Genomic DNA, 16636 nt, shown 5'->3' with positions numbered 1-16636 from the left:
CTTACGTAGTTTTCGTGTTAGATTTCTTAGTGTTTTCTTGATCATTTAGAACAGAAAGCGCCCTAAAACCGTCTTTTGCTTGTTTCGCGGCCGTTAGCCACTAGTCACTTGAATCAGCAGTTGTCTTGTGACAGCCAGAGCGAGAGCACCAGCAGCAGCGAGTACTGTTTGTATAAAGCGTTTTTGTACTTATTTGCTGCGCTTAGCCTTTAAATAGTTTTTCTGGGAAAACCTAGCGTAGTTTTCGCGTCTCGTATTTCAGTGAGTGTTTCTTGATTATCAGAGTAGCTCATCAGAAGATTATCTTGGGAATTTGTCACCGTATAGAGTAGGGTAAACATAATCATGTGTAGGGACTGTGGTTGTTGTGAGCGGACGCAAGGAGAATTGGCCACTCTTCGGGGGCAGGTGGAGGCTTTGTCTGTTAGGCTCATCGAGCTCGAGGCGCAGGCGTCGGCTCGTAGTGGCGTTGGGGCAACTGTGGTGAGACCTATGCCTACTTCGGTGGCCTTGGAATCACATGGAACCCCTGATGTCGCTGCGTCTTCCGGCAGTGAGCATCTTACCGGTCAGCCATCACTCCAGGGTGAATGGCGGACAGTGGTGGGCTCGCGCGTGCCTGGCCGAAAGGCGAAGGTGGGATCTGGCCGCGTGGCAGCTGCCTTACCCCTTTCCAACAGGTACGGGGTGCTTCCTAGTGGTGATGACATCGTTTCCGAGCCACCACAGGATGCCTCGCCTGTTGGGCCAGTGGCCGATTCTCCGGCAAGGTCCCGACAGTCACAGAGGGCGGGCCTATTAGTTATAGGGAGCTCCAACGTTAGGCGGGTTATGGAGCCCCTTAGGAAAATAGTGGGTAGGTCGGGGAAGAATGCCAGTGTGCACTCGGTGTGCTTGCCGGGGGGTCTCGTCCGTAATGTGGAGGAGGCCCTTCCGGCAGCTATTGAACGCACTGGGTGTGACCGTCTGCAGATAGTAGCACATGTCGGAACGAATGACGCCTGCCGCTTGGGTTCTGAGGCCATCCTTGGTTCCTTCCGGCGGCTGGCCGATTTGGTGAAGACAACCAGCATCGCACGCGGAGTGCAAGCTGAGCTTAATATCTGCAGCATAGTGCCCAGAGTCGATCGCGGTCCTCTGGTTTGGAGCCGTGTGGAGGGTCTAAACCAGAGGCTCAGACGACTCTGCGACTATAATGGTTGCAAATTCATCGACCTCCGTTATTGGGTGGAGAACTGTAGGGCCCCCCTAGACAGGTCAGGCGTGCACTACACACCGGAAGCAGCTACTAGGGTAGCAGAGTACGTGTGGCGTGCACACGGGGGTTTTTTAGGTTAGAGGGACCCCCCCTTGGGCGAAACGATAAAATACCTGACGGCTTACCAGAGAGGACATTATCATCGTTGATGAAGAACGTCCGTCCTCAGAGACCAAAAACAGGAAAAGTTAACGTAATATTGGTAAACTGCAGGAGTATCCAGGGCAAGGTTTCTGAATTAGTATCTCTTATTGAAGGAAATAGTGCGCATATAGTATTAGGAACGGAAAGTTGGTTAAAACCGGAAGTGAACAGTAACGAAATCCTAGACACAGAATGGAATATATACCGCAAGGATAGGATAAACGCCAATGGTGGAGGAGTATTTATAGCAGTAAAGAATTCAATAATATCCAGTGAAGTTATTAGCGAATGCGAATGTGAAATAATCTGGGTTAAGTATCAAAGGTGGGTCAGATATGATAGTCGGATGCTTCTATAGACCACCTGCATCAGCAACCGTAGTAGTTGAGCGCCTCAGAGAGAACCTGCAGAACGTCGTGAAGAAGTTTCGTGATCATACTATTGTAATAGGGGGAGACTTCAATCTACCAGGTATAGAATGGGGTAGTCACACAATCAGAACTGGAGCCAGGGACAGAGACTCTTGTGACATTATCCTGACTGCCTTGTCCGGGAATTACTTCGAGCTGATAGTTAGAGAACCAACTCGTGAAGCTAACGTTTTAGACCTCATAGCAACAAATAGACCGGAACTTTTCGACTCCGTGAATGTAGAAGAGGGTATCAGTGATCATAAGTCAGTGGTTGCATCAATGACTACAAGTGTAATAAGAAATGCCAAGAAAGGAACGAAAATATATTTGCTTAACAAGAGTGATAGGGCACAAATCGCAGAATATCTGAGTGACCACCATCAAACGTTCATTTCTGAGGAAGAGGATGTGGAACAAAAATGGAAAAAATTCAGGAACATCGTCCAGTACGCCTTAGATAAGTTCGTACCGACTAAGGTCCAAAGCGAGGGGAAAGATCCACCGTGGTATAACAATCATGTACGAAAGGTACTACGGAAACAAAGAAAGCTTCATCATAGGTTTAAGAGTAGTCGAATCATAGCTGATAAGGAAAAGCTGAACGAAGCGAAAAAGAGCGTAAAGAGAGCAATGAGAGAAGCATTCAACGAATTCGAACATAAAACATTGGCAAACAATCTAAAAAAGAACCCTAAAAAGTTTTGGTCATATGTAAAATCGGTAAGCGGATCTAAATCCCCTATTCAGTCACTCGTTGACCACGATGGCACCGAAACAGAGGACGACCGAAGAAAGGCAGAAATACTGAATTCAGTGTTCCGAAACTGTTTCTCTGCGGAAAATCGTAACACGGTCCCTGACTTCAGCCGTCGCACGGACGCCAAAATGGAAAATATTGAAATAAACGATATCGGAATTGAAAAACAACTGCTATCACTTAGTAGCGGAAAAGCATCCGGACCAGACGAGATACCCTTAAGATTCTACAGTGATTATGCTAAAGAACTTGCCCCCTTTCTATCAGCAATTTATCGTAGATCGCTGGAAGAACGTAAAGCACCTAGCGACTGGAAGAAAGCGCAGGTCGTTCCCATTTTCAAGAAGGGTCATAAATCAGATGCGAATAATTATAGGCCTATTTCGCTTACGTCAATCTGTTGTAGAATAATGGAACATGTTTTGTGTTCTCGTATTATGACGTTCTTAGATAATACAAATCTCCTTCATCATAACCAACATGGATTCCGCAAACAGAGATCATGTGAAACTCAGCTCGCCCTATTTGCCCAAGAAATTCACAGTGCCGTAGACACTGGCGAGCAGATTGATGCCGTATTCCTGGACTTCAGGAAGGCATTTGATACGGTTCCGCACTTACGTTTAGTGAAAAAAATACGAGCTTACGGAATATCGGACCAGGTTTGTGATTGGATTCAGGATTTCCTAGAAGAAAGAACACAACATGTCATTCTTAACGGTTCAAAATCTGCAGATGTAGAGGTAATTTCGGGAGTACCGCAGGGAAGCGTGATAGGACCTTTATTGTTTACAATATACATAAATGACTTAGTTGACAACATCGGTAGCTCCGTGAGGCTATTTGCAGATGACACGGTTGTCTACAAGAAAGTAGCAACATCAGAAGACTCGTACGTACTCCAGGAGGACCTGCAGAGGATTAATGCATGGTGCGACAGCTGGCAGCTTTCCCTAAACGTAGATAAATGTAATATAATGCGCATACATAGGGGCAGAAATCCATTACAGTACGATTATGCCATAGGTGGTAAATCATTGGAAGCGGTAACGACCGTAAAATACTTAGGAGTTACTATCCGGAGCGATCTGAAGTGGAATGATCACATAAAACAAATAGTGGGAAAAGCAGGCGCCAGGTTGAGATTCATAGGAAGAATTCTAAGAAAATGTGACTCATCGACGAAAGAAGTAGCTTACAAAACGCTTGTTCGTCCGATTCTTGAGTATTGCTCATCAGTATGGGACCCTTACCAGGTTGGATTAATAGAAGAGATAGACATGATCCAGCGAAAAGCAGCGCGATTCGTCATGGGGACATTTAGTCAGCGCGAGAGCGTTACGGAGATGCTGAACAAGCTCCAGTGGCGGACACTTCAAGAAAGGCGTTACGCAATGCGGAGAGGTTTATTATCGAAATTACGAGAGAGCACATTCCGGGAAGAGATGGGCAACATATTACTACCGCCCACATATATCTCGCGTAATGATCACAACGAAAAGATCCGAGAAATTAGAGCAAATGCGGAGACTTACAAGCAGTCGTTCTTCCCACGCACAATTCGTGAATGGAACAGGGAAGGGGGGATCAGATAGTGGTACAATAAGTACCCTCCGCCACACACCGTAAGGTGGCTCGCGGAGTATAGATGTAGATGCAGATAGATGTAGAGGATCCTCCAATACTGCTCCTAAAGAGTTCAGTAGTCGTGTGCGGTACAATGCATGGTGGCGGAACGCCTCATGAGTCGTTGCAGTTGGACACGCAAGTCCAGAGCGTTTTCTGGAGCAGCTTTGCGAAATTTAATCCAGCATCATGCCTTTCAGCCAGTTGACGGCGTTCGTTCTTGTAGTGGGAAAGTAAGTGGTATCTGGGTGTAGGAGTTCGTCTGGCGTGACAGACTCTGGCTGTCGTCGCAACAGGAGCGCCAGCACACGTTGTACAAGATCCCAGCATCTGCGTGTCACAGCAAATGTCAGGCGGTGTGCATCCGAATCGACGGCGGCACAGTGCGGACACGAAAGGTCATCGGTGAGATGGATGGAATGGAGGCCCTGGCGTGTGGCTTATTTGCCGTTCCTCACCATATACCACAGGGAACGGGAGTACGTGGGCAGCTATGGGGTGTGGACGGCTAGCCACACCCTGGTCCAGTGGATGGTTGAATGTTGTTGTTCGACGTTGTTACAGGGTTGTCGTGCCTGATAGATGCGTTAGTAATCTCTCGTGCTCGGCGTCCTCGTCGCCGGTACATCCTCGGTCATGTAACTTAGTTCGACCAGAAAATCGCGGATGTGGGCTCGGGCGCCCTCTCATCACGGTTGTGTGTCTTGGATCGTAAACCGGCCCCGTCCGTGCTATGTCTTCTCTGCCATCTCTCTCGCCTTTTACGAAACTCAGCGATGACATGAAAAGACGAGGCAGCTATCCAGAAACTTTATGTCAACACTTATTTGTGACAATGAACTTAACAGATACTAAAGCAGAATTAGATTTAAAGTTAATAACATACTAAAAAGAGTAGAAAGAATTCGTTTTTACTTTAACACAGAAAAATACCTCACTTACTGTACAAGGTTACGTAATGCAAAGAATCAATATGTAGAGAGCTAAGGTTTTGACTGACAACTAGGCAGCAACATCCGACAAACCATTCAAACTGAATAGCATTGCAAAACCATTTATTATTTCATACAGACAGCTAAAACAGGACAGAAAACAGTTAATAATTATCGACTAGTTTTCAGGTGCCAGATACTGAATGCAATACACAAGTACTTCCCACATTAGTCTGCTATCACGAGTGGTAATGCTTGCTAGCACCACAATAGGTTATTTGCGTTTACTGGAAGTCGTCTTAAATGGTTAATTCGTCATTTTATCTCATAACGTGCTTTTTTTCCTCGTGAATTTCAGTTTAAAAAACGGAAATGAAATTCAAACAATTTGAAATCCCGGTAAAACGCGTCATTTGAATCACTTGATGCCTGTGACGTCACTGGCTTGCACGCTGATCCTACTGGCGTAGAGCTTATTCACAGCGATATTTTGTTTTGGAATATACGCTTCGGGAAGTGGGTTACAAATGAAGTGTAGTAGCTAAGATATCGGACAGATTCATTTGTAAAAATTCTTGAAAAGTTATTTTTGAGTGTTAAAAACAATGAGGAGATGCGTAAAATTGTGGAAGCAACTCGCTCGTAGAGATCAGAATGAGACAGTGGCCACCACGTGGGTGTACTCCTGTGAGGATCATTTTAATGTACAGACAAGTTGTCGCTTGTAGCGTTATAGGCAACGTGCTGAACTTCTAATCCAATGTTCGTGAGTTTGAGCCACATTAAGAGCAACTTTTTTTTTTTTTTTTTCATTTTGCTTATTGCTCCCTTCGCTTACAGCAGTCGCCTTCTTAAGTTTACTTTATTCGTAATGCAGTAATTTAATAGCTTTAAATCCTATACCATATAGATTTTAATATCTATTTTCATTTATTAGCTTCATTTCACTCTTTATTAACTTGAGATGAATCACAAGGATGATGTCGAGAAAATGAATTTCGGGCTTGGTGTAGCTCGTATTTCGAAGACTCTGAGAATCCATATAACTATTTCTGTCATCATTGTTCTTTCCAAACAAGTCGGTGAAGACGATAATGAACCACTTCCAGCTGTCTCTACTGGCTCTGTTATAAAGCTGTATGATTTTTACAATCTGAAAAATTGAACATTGCTTGGAACCTACGAGGAAATGAAACAAGACAACTGCGTTACGATAAAATGAAACTTGGTACGCCTCAAGCACCTTTAACTCACAAGGTTTCAGCGGCAGTTAGGTGTGCGGTAGAAAAAACATAGACGTTGAAATTCTTCTGCGTCAACTGCATATTGTATAGACATTATTTTCCGGTGATTTAAATTAATGACATGGAGGAACAGATAGACTGCCACGTCACGTGTGAAACTGTTGAAAGCAAACCTGGTGATGCTCTGTAGTTCCTCGTGAGTCTCATTATGCTGTCTGAAAATTTAAAGTTGAGAAAGGAGATGCCTGCAAAACAGTATTGTTCTGGCAACAACACAGCAACTAAGAATCAAAATTATTTTCGGAATGAAAAAGTTTCCATAGTGTTTTATTGTGGAAACCTTCACAAGCTGTCTTGGAAAACCTTTCCAGCATAACCTGGACAAATAATCCATGTCCAGATTCCCTCAGTTTTAAGACAGTTTTGCGACTCACTACTACAGTATGTCACAGAACTACAGTGCCAGTAACCATGCACTGCAGTTTTCACATTTTTTATTTCCAGAACTTAAAATTCTGGGTTGTTTCCTAAGAACGAAGAGACCATAAATGCTTCAACTTTCGGAAGGTTTCAACTATCAGTCTTCGCAAAATACCTTTCCATTGTTATTTAAAATTTGTTAATGCGTTTTCCATCATTGAATAACTAAACTGTTTGCAGAAAACATACGGAACAACACTAGCAACTTCCGATAGCAATACCATAACAGGCATAGATTTGTCTTACCTTTAGCCTGTGACGTCACCAGAACTTCGGTCAATGACAGAGCGTTTTCGATCACGTGACCACGTCTCGAAATGTCATGGCTTTTATGCTTTAATTACATAAACGTAACTGATTTTGTGAGAACGTTGACTGAAAATACTATTTGACTGATATAATCATATACACTCCTGGAAATGGAAAAAAGAACACATTGACACCGGTGTGTCGGACCCACCATACTTGCTCCGGACCCTGCGAGAGGGCTGTACAAGCAATGATCACACGCACGGCACAGCGGACACACCAGGAACCGCGGTGTTGGCCGTCGAATGGCGCTAGCTGCGCAGCATTTGTGCACCGCCGCCGTCAGTGTCAGCCAGGTTGCCGCGGCATACGGAGCTCCATCGCAGTCTTTAACACTGGTAGCATGCCGCGACAGCGTGGACGTGAACCGTATGTGCAGTTGACGGACTTTGAGCGAGGGCGTATAGTGGGCATGCGGGAGGCTGGGTGGACGTACCGCCGAATTGCTCAACACGTGGGGTGTGAGGTCTCCACAGTACATCGATGTTGTCGCCAGTGGTCTGCGGAAGGTGCACGTGCCCGTCGACCTGGGACCGGACCGCAGCAACGCACGGATGCACGCCAAGACCGTAGGATCCTACGCAGTGCCGTAGGGGACCGCACCGCCACTTCCCAGCAAATTAGGGACACTGTTGCTCCTGGGGTATCGGCGAGGACCATTCGCAACCGTCTCCATGAAGCTGGGCTACGGTCCCGCACACCGTTAGGCCGTCTTCCGCTCACGCCCCAACATCGTGCAGCCCGCCTCCAGTGGTGTCGCGACAGGCGTGGATGGAGGGACGAATGGAAACGTGTCGTCTTCAGCGATGAGAGTCGCTTCTGCCTTGGTGCCAATGAAGGTCGTATGCGTGTTTGGCGCCGTGCAGGTGAGCGCCACAATCAGGACTGCATACGACCGAGGCACACAGGGCCAACACCCGGCATCATGGTGTGGGGAGCGATCTCCTACACTGGCCGTACACCACTGGTGATCGTCGAGGGGACACTGAATAGTGCACGGTACATCCAAACCGTCATCGAACCCATCGTTCTACCATTCCTAGACCGGCAAGGGAACTTGCTGTTCCAACAGGACAATGCACGTCCGCATGTATCCCGTGCCACCCAACGTGCTCTAGAAGGTGTAAGTCAACTACCCTGGCCAGCAAGATCTCCGGATCTGTCCCCCATTGAGCATGTTTGGGACTGGATGAAGCCTCGTCTCACGCGGTCTGCACGTCCAGCACGAACGCTGGTCCAACTGAGGCGCCAGGTGGGAATGGCATGGCAAGCCGTTCCACAGGACTACATCCAGCATCTCTACGATCGTCTCCATGGGAGAATAGCAGCCTGCATTGCTGCGAAAGGTGGATATACACTGTACTAGTGCCGACATTGTGCATGCTCTGTTGCCTGTGTCTATGTGCATGTGGTTCTGTCAGTGTGATCATGTGATGTATCTGACCCCAGGAATGTGTCAATAAAGTTTCCCCTTCCTGGGACAATGAATTCACGGTGTTCTTATTTCAATTTCCAGGAGTGTATAATAAGAAAAGTCCGAACCATATTTTTAAGTTAGTAAAATAGCCTATTCCATTTAAGTTGCTCAATTGGTTGCATCACTACTCAGGCGAGTTGGTAGGGGGGCAAATGCGATATCCTAAGTAGGAATAAATGGGACTGACTAGTTCCGGCATTCGCCTTATAACGAAGGGAGACCACCCCACGAACTGGAGGATACAATGTTGTAAATTTATTTCTGGCACATCGACGTTTTTAGGTACATTGTCCTAGCCATAAATTAAAAAGTTGTGTATGTGTGAGGTGTATAGATATTGGGTGTGAGAAAAATGTGGCATGTTATCTGAGTATTTTATTGTGTAGCATGAGATCTGAGAAAGAGTGCATACTCAGTTAACGCTTACATCTGACAGACAGGAAATTAATCAGTATTTTCGAAGAAAATTTATTTTGAGGCAGGCGTGCTCTAACAGTTGCTAATATACTGTTCTGTGTGGCTTTTATATATATATATATATATATATATATATATATATATATATATATATATATATATATATATATATATATAAACGGACACCCGGTATTATTTCTTACACAATGAATAATATGAAAAGTCACGAAAAGAATGGCATTGGTTACATTGCAATACGTCAATTACATCCCGAGGAATTGCAAAGTGAAGTTTCCACTTGAAATAAACGAAACGTGCCGCTGTTGTACATCCGGAGATGCACCGTGAATCCCACGTTGCTCGTAATCACGATGTGATTCACGTACTACGTTGCAACTAACGCTGTACTTACTGCAGTTTACTACCATTTTTCCCTCTGTTAGTTTCTTGGTCAGCCATTAATTACGTTTACCGTGGCTGGTGATTCTGGTTTTTCGTTACCGCTATGTCCATCTCAGTATTATAGTAAAGGACAATAAAGCACAAACGAACAAACCCTTTCCTTAGGTTTCTTTGTGTGTGACTGGACGTCCATATTATTTCCAGTCTACTTAACAACAATGTAAATAGCAAAAAGTAAAGCTTTCGATGCATCTTAACACATTAATCTCATCGTGATTACGATCAAAGTGGGGTTCACGTTTGCATCTCGGAATGTGCAATAGCGGTGCGTTTAGTTTACTTCAAGCGTCAACTTCACTTAACAGTTTTTCTGGATGTAATTGTCGTATTTAGATGTAATCAACGCCATTCTGCTTGTGATTTTTCATAATATTGTTTCACGGTAAATATTACTGGGTAAAAAAGAAAAAGGTTCAAATGGCTCTGAGCACTATGGGACTTAACTTCTGAGCTCATCAGTCCCCTAGAACCCAGAACTACTTAAACCTAACTAACATAAGGACATCACACACATCCATGCCCGAGGCAGGATTCGAGCCTGCGACCGTAGCGGTCGCGCGGTTCCTGGCTGTAGCGGCCAGAACCGCTCGGCCACACCGGCCGGCAATACTGGGTGTCCATTTTAAAAAAAGCACATAAGTTTGCGGTGAAAATTATATTTGCCTACGTTGTAGATTGACTCATACTACTTACTTTGATTAGCTTCTGCCGTACAATCATACCTATAAAGCCTTTTTTCAATATCTATTGTTGTTCCAGAGATATTGCGCAGAAACATTTAAATGGGCCACCCTATATATATATAAGAATAGACCTATTTGAGTAAGCTTCACTCAAACGGCATTAAAAGAAACTCGAAGTGAAGCAATCACATTGAGAGATGGGAACAATATTACGTTTTACATTCTGAACTTTAAGGACATCAAGAATGATAGAAATATAATTTAAACTTTCTTCGAAATGACCTGTGGCTTTCTTAACAACACATTTTTCAGCATCTTTCTATACGTATATTATTGTGCACCTGTTCATTGTGTGACTTTACTAACAGTTTATATATAGCTAACGACCCCGGAGAGTCACGTAATCACACATAGATCTGTGGTACGCAGATTTGCGTTAACTTATTTCATTACTGAAATTCAGCATATTTTTATCGAAGGCTTCAGTTTCTTTTTTCAGCGCCAAAAGTTAAACCACTAACTGCGTTTTAGCTGTGAAACTTTTTTGCGTTTATCTTGTAGATGTGCTCTACAAAGAAGGTGATCCATCGATGTGGTATAATGGTTAAGACGCTGGACTCTCATTTGGGAACAGAAATAGAGGTCCAGGATTCTCGATTTGGGTTTTTAGTGTTTCTGCGAGTAGATTGATGTACGTGGCTGAACGTTTTCTTACAAAAAGACGTTGCCGATCTCCTTCCCCTTACTGAGCTATCCAAGCTTGTAATTCGTGTTTAATGGCCTCGCCAACGACCTAATTCTAAACCCTAAGCTTTTAAACTTCCGAACGTGTTTGGAATTCAACTACTTTATACTTTCTTAAGTTGCAAATCAGGTATTTAAGGATTGTGGCTTCAACATAACCGCTACTGATGAATTTTCTCAGTTCCGGCTGACAGATTAATGCTTCCGTTTCATACAGACATTTTGAGGATTGGTCTTCAAAAAATGGTTCAAATGGCTCTGAGCACTATGGGACTTAACATATGAGATCATCAGTCCCCTAGAACTTAGAACTACTTAAACCTAACTAACCTAAGGACATCACACACATCCATGCCCGAGGCAGGATTCGAACCTGGGACCGTAGCGGTCGCACGGTTCCAGACTGTAGCGCCTAGAACCGCTCGGCCACTCCGGCCAGGGATTGGTCTTCCTTAACTCTGTAAAACGAGAGCATAAGAGACGAAAACCTAATTTAAAAAAATAACTTCAGAAAACATCGCTCTAAATTATTTTAATCTCTATATAAAAAAAAGAAATTGTCTCGACTGACTCATTCACTCACTGTCTCATTCACTCACCGACTTTTCATCTCCCAGCCAAAACCACTAAAGAGAGAAACTTGAAATTTCCAGAGAGTGTTGGTCGTGTACTGTAGGCGCCGTTTGTGAGGGGATTTTTCGCCACCGCTATGGGGGGTGAAACAGCGGTTGAAAGTATTTTTGAAGGTATGTCGCTATTAATACAATTTTGAAGCTAGAGCTACGAAAATTGGTATTTGGTTTCTTGGTCAACACGTTTCAGCATGTTTGGAAATGTAACTCCAACGGGAGAGAAATAATTGCTGAATTTTTTAAAAACAAATCATTAATAATCAAGTACTAAGGCATTTTTAAACTTACATTAAAAAAACTGATATTCTACTTCTCTGTCAGAAATAAAAGAAAAAGTGTTTCAGTGTATTTGGAAATTCAACCTCAAAGGGGATGAAACAGGAGATTTTTATGAAAATATTTGGTTAAATTAAAACAATTTTAAAGCTAAATCTATGAGAATCTGTATTTGGCTCTTAAATAGACATGTGTTGGGAGATTAAAAGTTTTTATGGGAAATATAACCGCAGGAACTCAAAAACCAGCATTAATAAAGATCATCGAATCTAGGTGCCAAAACCGCTTAACTGCTTTTTGGTCAGAAGCAATTTCGGAAAAGACCTTGTTACTATGAATTTAATTAGAGTGTAAGGTGTAGATGATGTTGCAGTTTGTGAACACCATAAAAATACCGTTAAAGGAAAACACAAAGATATTTGCATAGCTTAGGGACAACGCGAACGAAGCAGCAGGAGCTAAGCTAGTTCTTCATACTTGTGATAAAATGCAAGGAACGAAAAGTTATCTACAAAGTGTGCTGAAACCACACGACGACGACAACAACAAAAACATTCGGAGGAAGTGAAAGGGAGACTGGTTAAAAAAGGAGTGACAGTAGGTTGTAAACTATCCCCCATGTTTTTCAGTGTGTGCACTATGCAGTAAAGGAGGTCGAATAGAAACGTGGGAAGGGAATTAATGTTCTGGAACAAGAAATAAGTTCTTTAAGGTTTGCAAATGATATCGTAATTCTATCAGAAAGAGCAAAGGATTGGAGTATTAATAGAACGAAAGGGACTGAAACAAAGTTGTGAGGTGAATATCTGTTCGTCCACGAGACCCAGAAAGCAATAAATACCACTGCTTAGGGTGATGTTGTTTTCCTTGACTTCCGGAAGTCATTTGATACAGTTTCACAATACAGCCTAATTAGCACAATTCGAGTGTACGGAATGTCAGACCAGCTGCGTGACTGGATTTTCTAGCAAACAGAAATTACCATTTAATAACAGAGAGAAATTTAGTGACGTAACTTCGGGAGTCCCCGACCAGAGTGGTATAGGACCATTACTTTTCATAATCTGTACATATTATAAAATAGATGTTCGTATATATATGTATGTATGCACAAATCTCCTCCTAAACCACTGGACCGATCTAACCAAACTTGGTACACATGTCAGTTACAGTATGGAGACAATCGCTGTGGGGGTAAGAACCACCAACCCATGAAAGGGCAGGTCTTGGTGTGAAAATGTCGTGTGGCTTACGACACGTGAACTGGCTGTACGTATTTGACAATGAGAGCACTAAGTGACTTGTAATAAACCTTAGATATAATTTCAAAAATTTATCGAGCTTTCTGTCGCTGACATCCCACAAAAAGTGATGAAAGGAGATAAGTTTGTCTTTTACTACATTTTCGCTATTCATCAGTAAAACTGCCGCAACAACCATGGCATTTTAATTTATTAATTCCTTGTAGCTAACTGTATTCGCGACAAATTTTGTAAACAGTATTCACATATACCATTGAAAGTGTGTGCAAAATTGTATCAGTGTAGCGATTGACCCACAAGAAATCGAAACTGCAGGGCGAAATTCGCTACGTACCACTGAATGTACCTGCAAAATTATATCAATGTACTACCCATTGTTTAGGAGACACGACATCAGAGATTTAGCTGCGTGAAATTTATGTGAAATATATTAAACACATGTGACACGTGCTTACTTTCGCAAAGGCGGTGCTAAGAAGCTGCTCCTAAACTTCTGGATCGATTTCTACCAAACATGGTGCAGATATTACAGTTTGGAAAGAAATACCGTGGGGTTAAGGACGAGGAGCATCATACTGGCATGGACGTGATAACGCGGAGAGAGAAGGTGGGAGAAAGAGATGGGGAGACAGAGAGAGGGAGGAAGAGGACGTGGACACAGATAAGAGGCAGGAGGAGATGGACACGGTGTAGGGGGGGGGGGGGGGATATGGGCAGAGAGAGGGAAGTGATTGAGATGGGCGGAGAGATGGGGAGGAGCAGAGGGACAGAGAAGGAAAATAGGAGGAGATGGTCAGAGAAAGAGTAGAGGAGGAGATAAAGGAGGCGAGGAGGACGTAAAGGCGCAGGAGATGAAGAACTCAGAAGGGGGTGGGTGAAGGAGATGGAAAGAATAAATGGACAGAGGGCGCAGTAGCATATGGAAAGAGTGGGCAGGAGAACACTGACTGAGAAAGAGATAACAGGAGATAAACTGTGTGGGGAGGAGGGGTTGGAGGAGGTGGACAGAGAGAGGGCGAGAAAGAGACAGGGAGGAGGGCTGAGAGGTGGACTAATGAAATGAACAGATACCAAGGCAATGACGCATATTCAGCTACTGTCTTCCGCCACACGCTGTTAGACGGGTGCAAAGCATATACACTGAGGTGATAAATGTCATGGGATACCTCCTAGAGTCGTGTCGGACATCCTCTAGCACAGCGCTGTCCAGCTACTCGACGTGACATGGACTCAACAGGTCTCTGGAAGTTCCCTGCAGAAATATTGGGCCACGCTGCCTCTATAGCCCTCCATAGTTGCGAAAGTTTTGTCATTGTAAGATTTTGTGCATATACTGACCTCTCTGTTATGGCCCATAAATGTTCCACTGGATTCGTCTTGGGTGGTCTGGGTGGCAAGTAATTCGCTCTAATTTTCCAGAACGTTCTTCAGACCAATCGCGAAAAATTGTGGCCCATTGAAATGCCGCATTGTCATCCACATAAATTCCATCGTTGCCTGGGAACCTGAACTTCATAAATGGCTGTAAATGGTCTCCAAGTAGCCGAACGTAATTTGCAGTCAATGATCAGTTCAGTTGGACCAGAGTACTCAGTCCACTCCGTGCAAACATAGCCTGCATTATTATTGATCCATCACCAGCTTGTACAGTGCCTTGTTGATATCTTGTGTCCATAGATTCTTGAGGTCTGCGCCACTCTAACCCTACCGTCAGCTATTACCAACTGAAATCGGGACTCATCCGGCCAGGCTACAATTTTCGAGTCGTCCAGGAACCAACCAATACAATCATGAGCCCAGAATAGGCGCTGCAGGCAATGTGGAGCTGTTAGCAAGGGCACTCGCGTCGGTCGTCTGCTGCCATAGCACATTAACGCCAAATTTCGCCACACTGTCCTAACGGATACGTTCGTTGTTCGTTCTACATTGTTTTCCGCGGTTGTTTCACGCATTGTTGCCTGTTTATTATCACTGACAACTCGACGCAGACGGCGTTGCTGTCATTAGTTCAGTGATGACCGTAAGCCACTGCCGCACGCGTGGTGGGAGGTAAGGCCTGATTTTGGTATTCTCGGCACATCCTTCACACTGTGGATTTCGGAATGTTGCATTCCCTAACAGTTTCCGAAATGGCAAGTCCCACGCTACCATTTCGCATCCAAAGTCTGTTGATTCCCGTCTTGGGGCCATAGTCACGTCGGAAATCTTTTCACTTGAATCTCATGCATGCAAATGGCAGATCCACAAACACACAGCTCTCGTACACAATGTGCACGTGATATTACCGCCGTCTGTATATCTGCATATCGCTATCCCACGACTTTCCTCACCTCAGTGTATTAATGAACTACTGGATAACGTAGAAAGTCCATGAGAGTTCCTGCGGATAATATTGTTGTAAGCAGAGAACTCGCAATGCTAGCAAATTGTAGCGAAATGCAGGAAAACATGGAGAGCATTGGCGCCTAGTACACGGACATGCCATTGTCCCTCATTATTTTTCAAATGTAACGTAATTCGAGTGAATAGACAGAAAGATCCAGTAGTGTATGACTGCGCGATTGCAGGAGAATGATGCAAGCAGTCACAAATGTGATATCTCTAGGACTATGCGTACAGAGATCAGATTCGTTTCGATTCAATTTTCGTTCCATAGACCCAAACAATGAGAGTGTTCTCATGGGTCTGGAACATGTCAGAAAGGATAAATGATGTAAAGCGGAACGACCGCATTAAACTAACCGCAGATGTGGCAGATGCCACACTCATTGCAACAATCCTCAGGAAGTTTAGTCGAACCATAATGGAGGTACCTAACAAAACCCGTGTTCGACCAATACTTGAATACTGTTCATTATTTAGGAACCCGCAACAGAAAAGATTGATAGGGGAAACAGGGAAGATCGAAAGAAGAGCGATTCATGACTGCGTATTCATTTCGTATGAACGAAAGAGTTACGTATATCCTGAGCCAACTCCATTGACAGACGCTTCAAGAGAGATGTTTTCATTATAATGTGCTTCACTGCTGAAACTCCTAGAGTACATTCCTAGAGGGGTCTACTGGTACACTATTCCATTTTATTTCCTCCTGGTGAGGAATCTATGGTGGTAAAATGAAAGAGTGGAGCTGACACTGAGGCTTACTAACAATCGTTCTTTCCGCAAAACATTCGCGTGCGGAACAGGAAAAGGAGGAAACGACAGTGGTACACAAAATACCCTCCGTCACAGACAGTCAGGTGATTTTCAGATTGTCGATGCAGGTATAGAAAGTGCAGCAAAGATGACAATGTATAGCCGAATTAAATCAGGCAATGGTGAGAGAATTAAGTTAAGAAACGAAACTATAAAAGTAGCAGACGAGTGTTACTATTTTGGCAGCACATAGCTAAAGACGGTCGAAGAAAGCAAGACATAAAATGCAGCCTGACAACAGCAAGAGATGATCTTTTGGCAAAGAAAAATATTTTAACACTTGTAGTGAATTTAAGCCTTGTAAGATTACCGCCTGTTTTTT

The sequence above is a fragment of the Schistocerca americana genome, chromosome 1 (genome assembly GCF_021461395.2).
Source record: "Schistocerca americana isolate TAMUIC-IGC-003095 chromosome 1, iqSchAmer2.1, whole genome shotgun sequence".
In the NCBI taxonomy this organism is placed as follows: domain Eukaryota; kingdom Metazoa; phylum Arthropoda; class Insecta; order Orthoptera; family Acrididae; genus Schistocerca; species Schistocerca americana.
The sequence above is the reverse complement of the archived record's forward strand: the minus strand, read 5'-3'. Positions refer to the sequence as shown.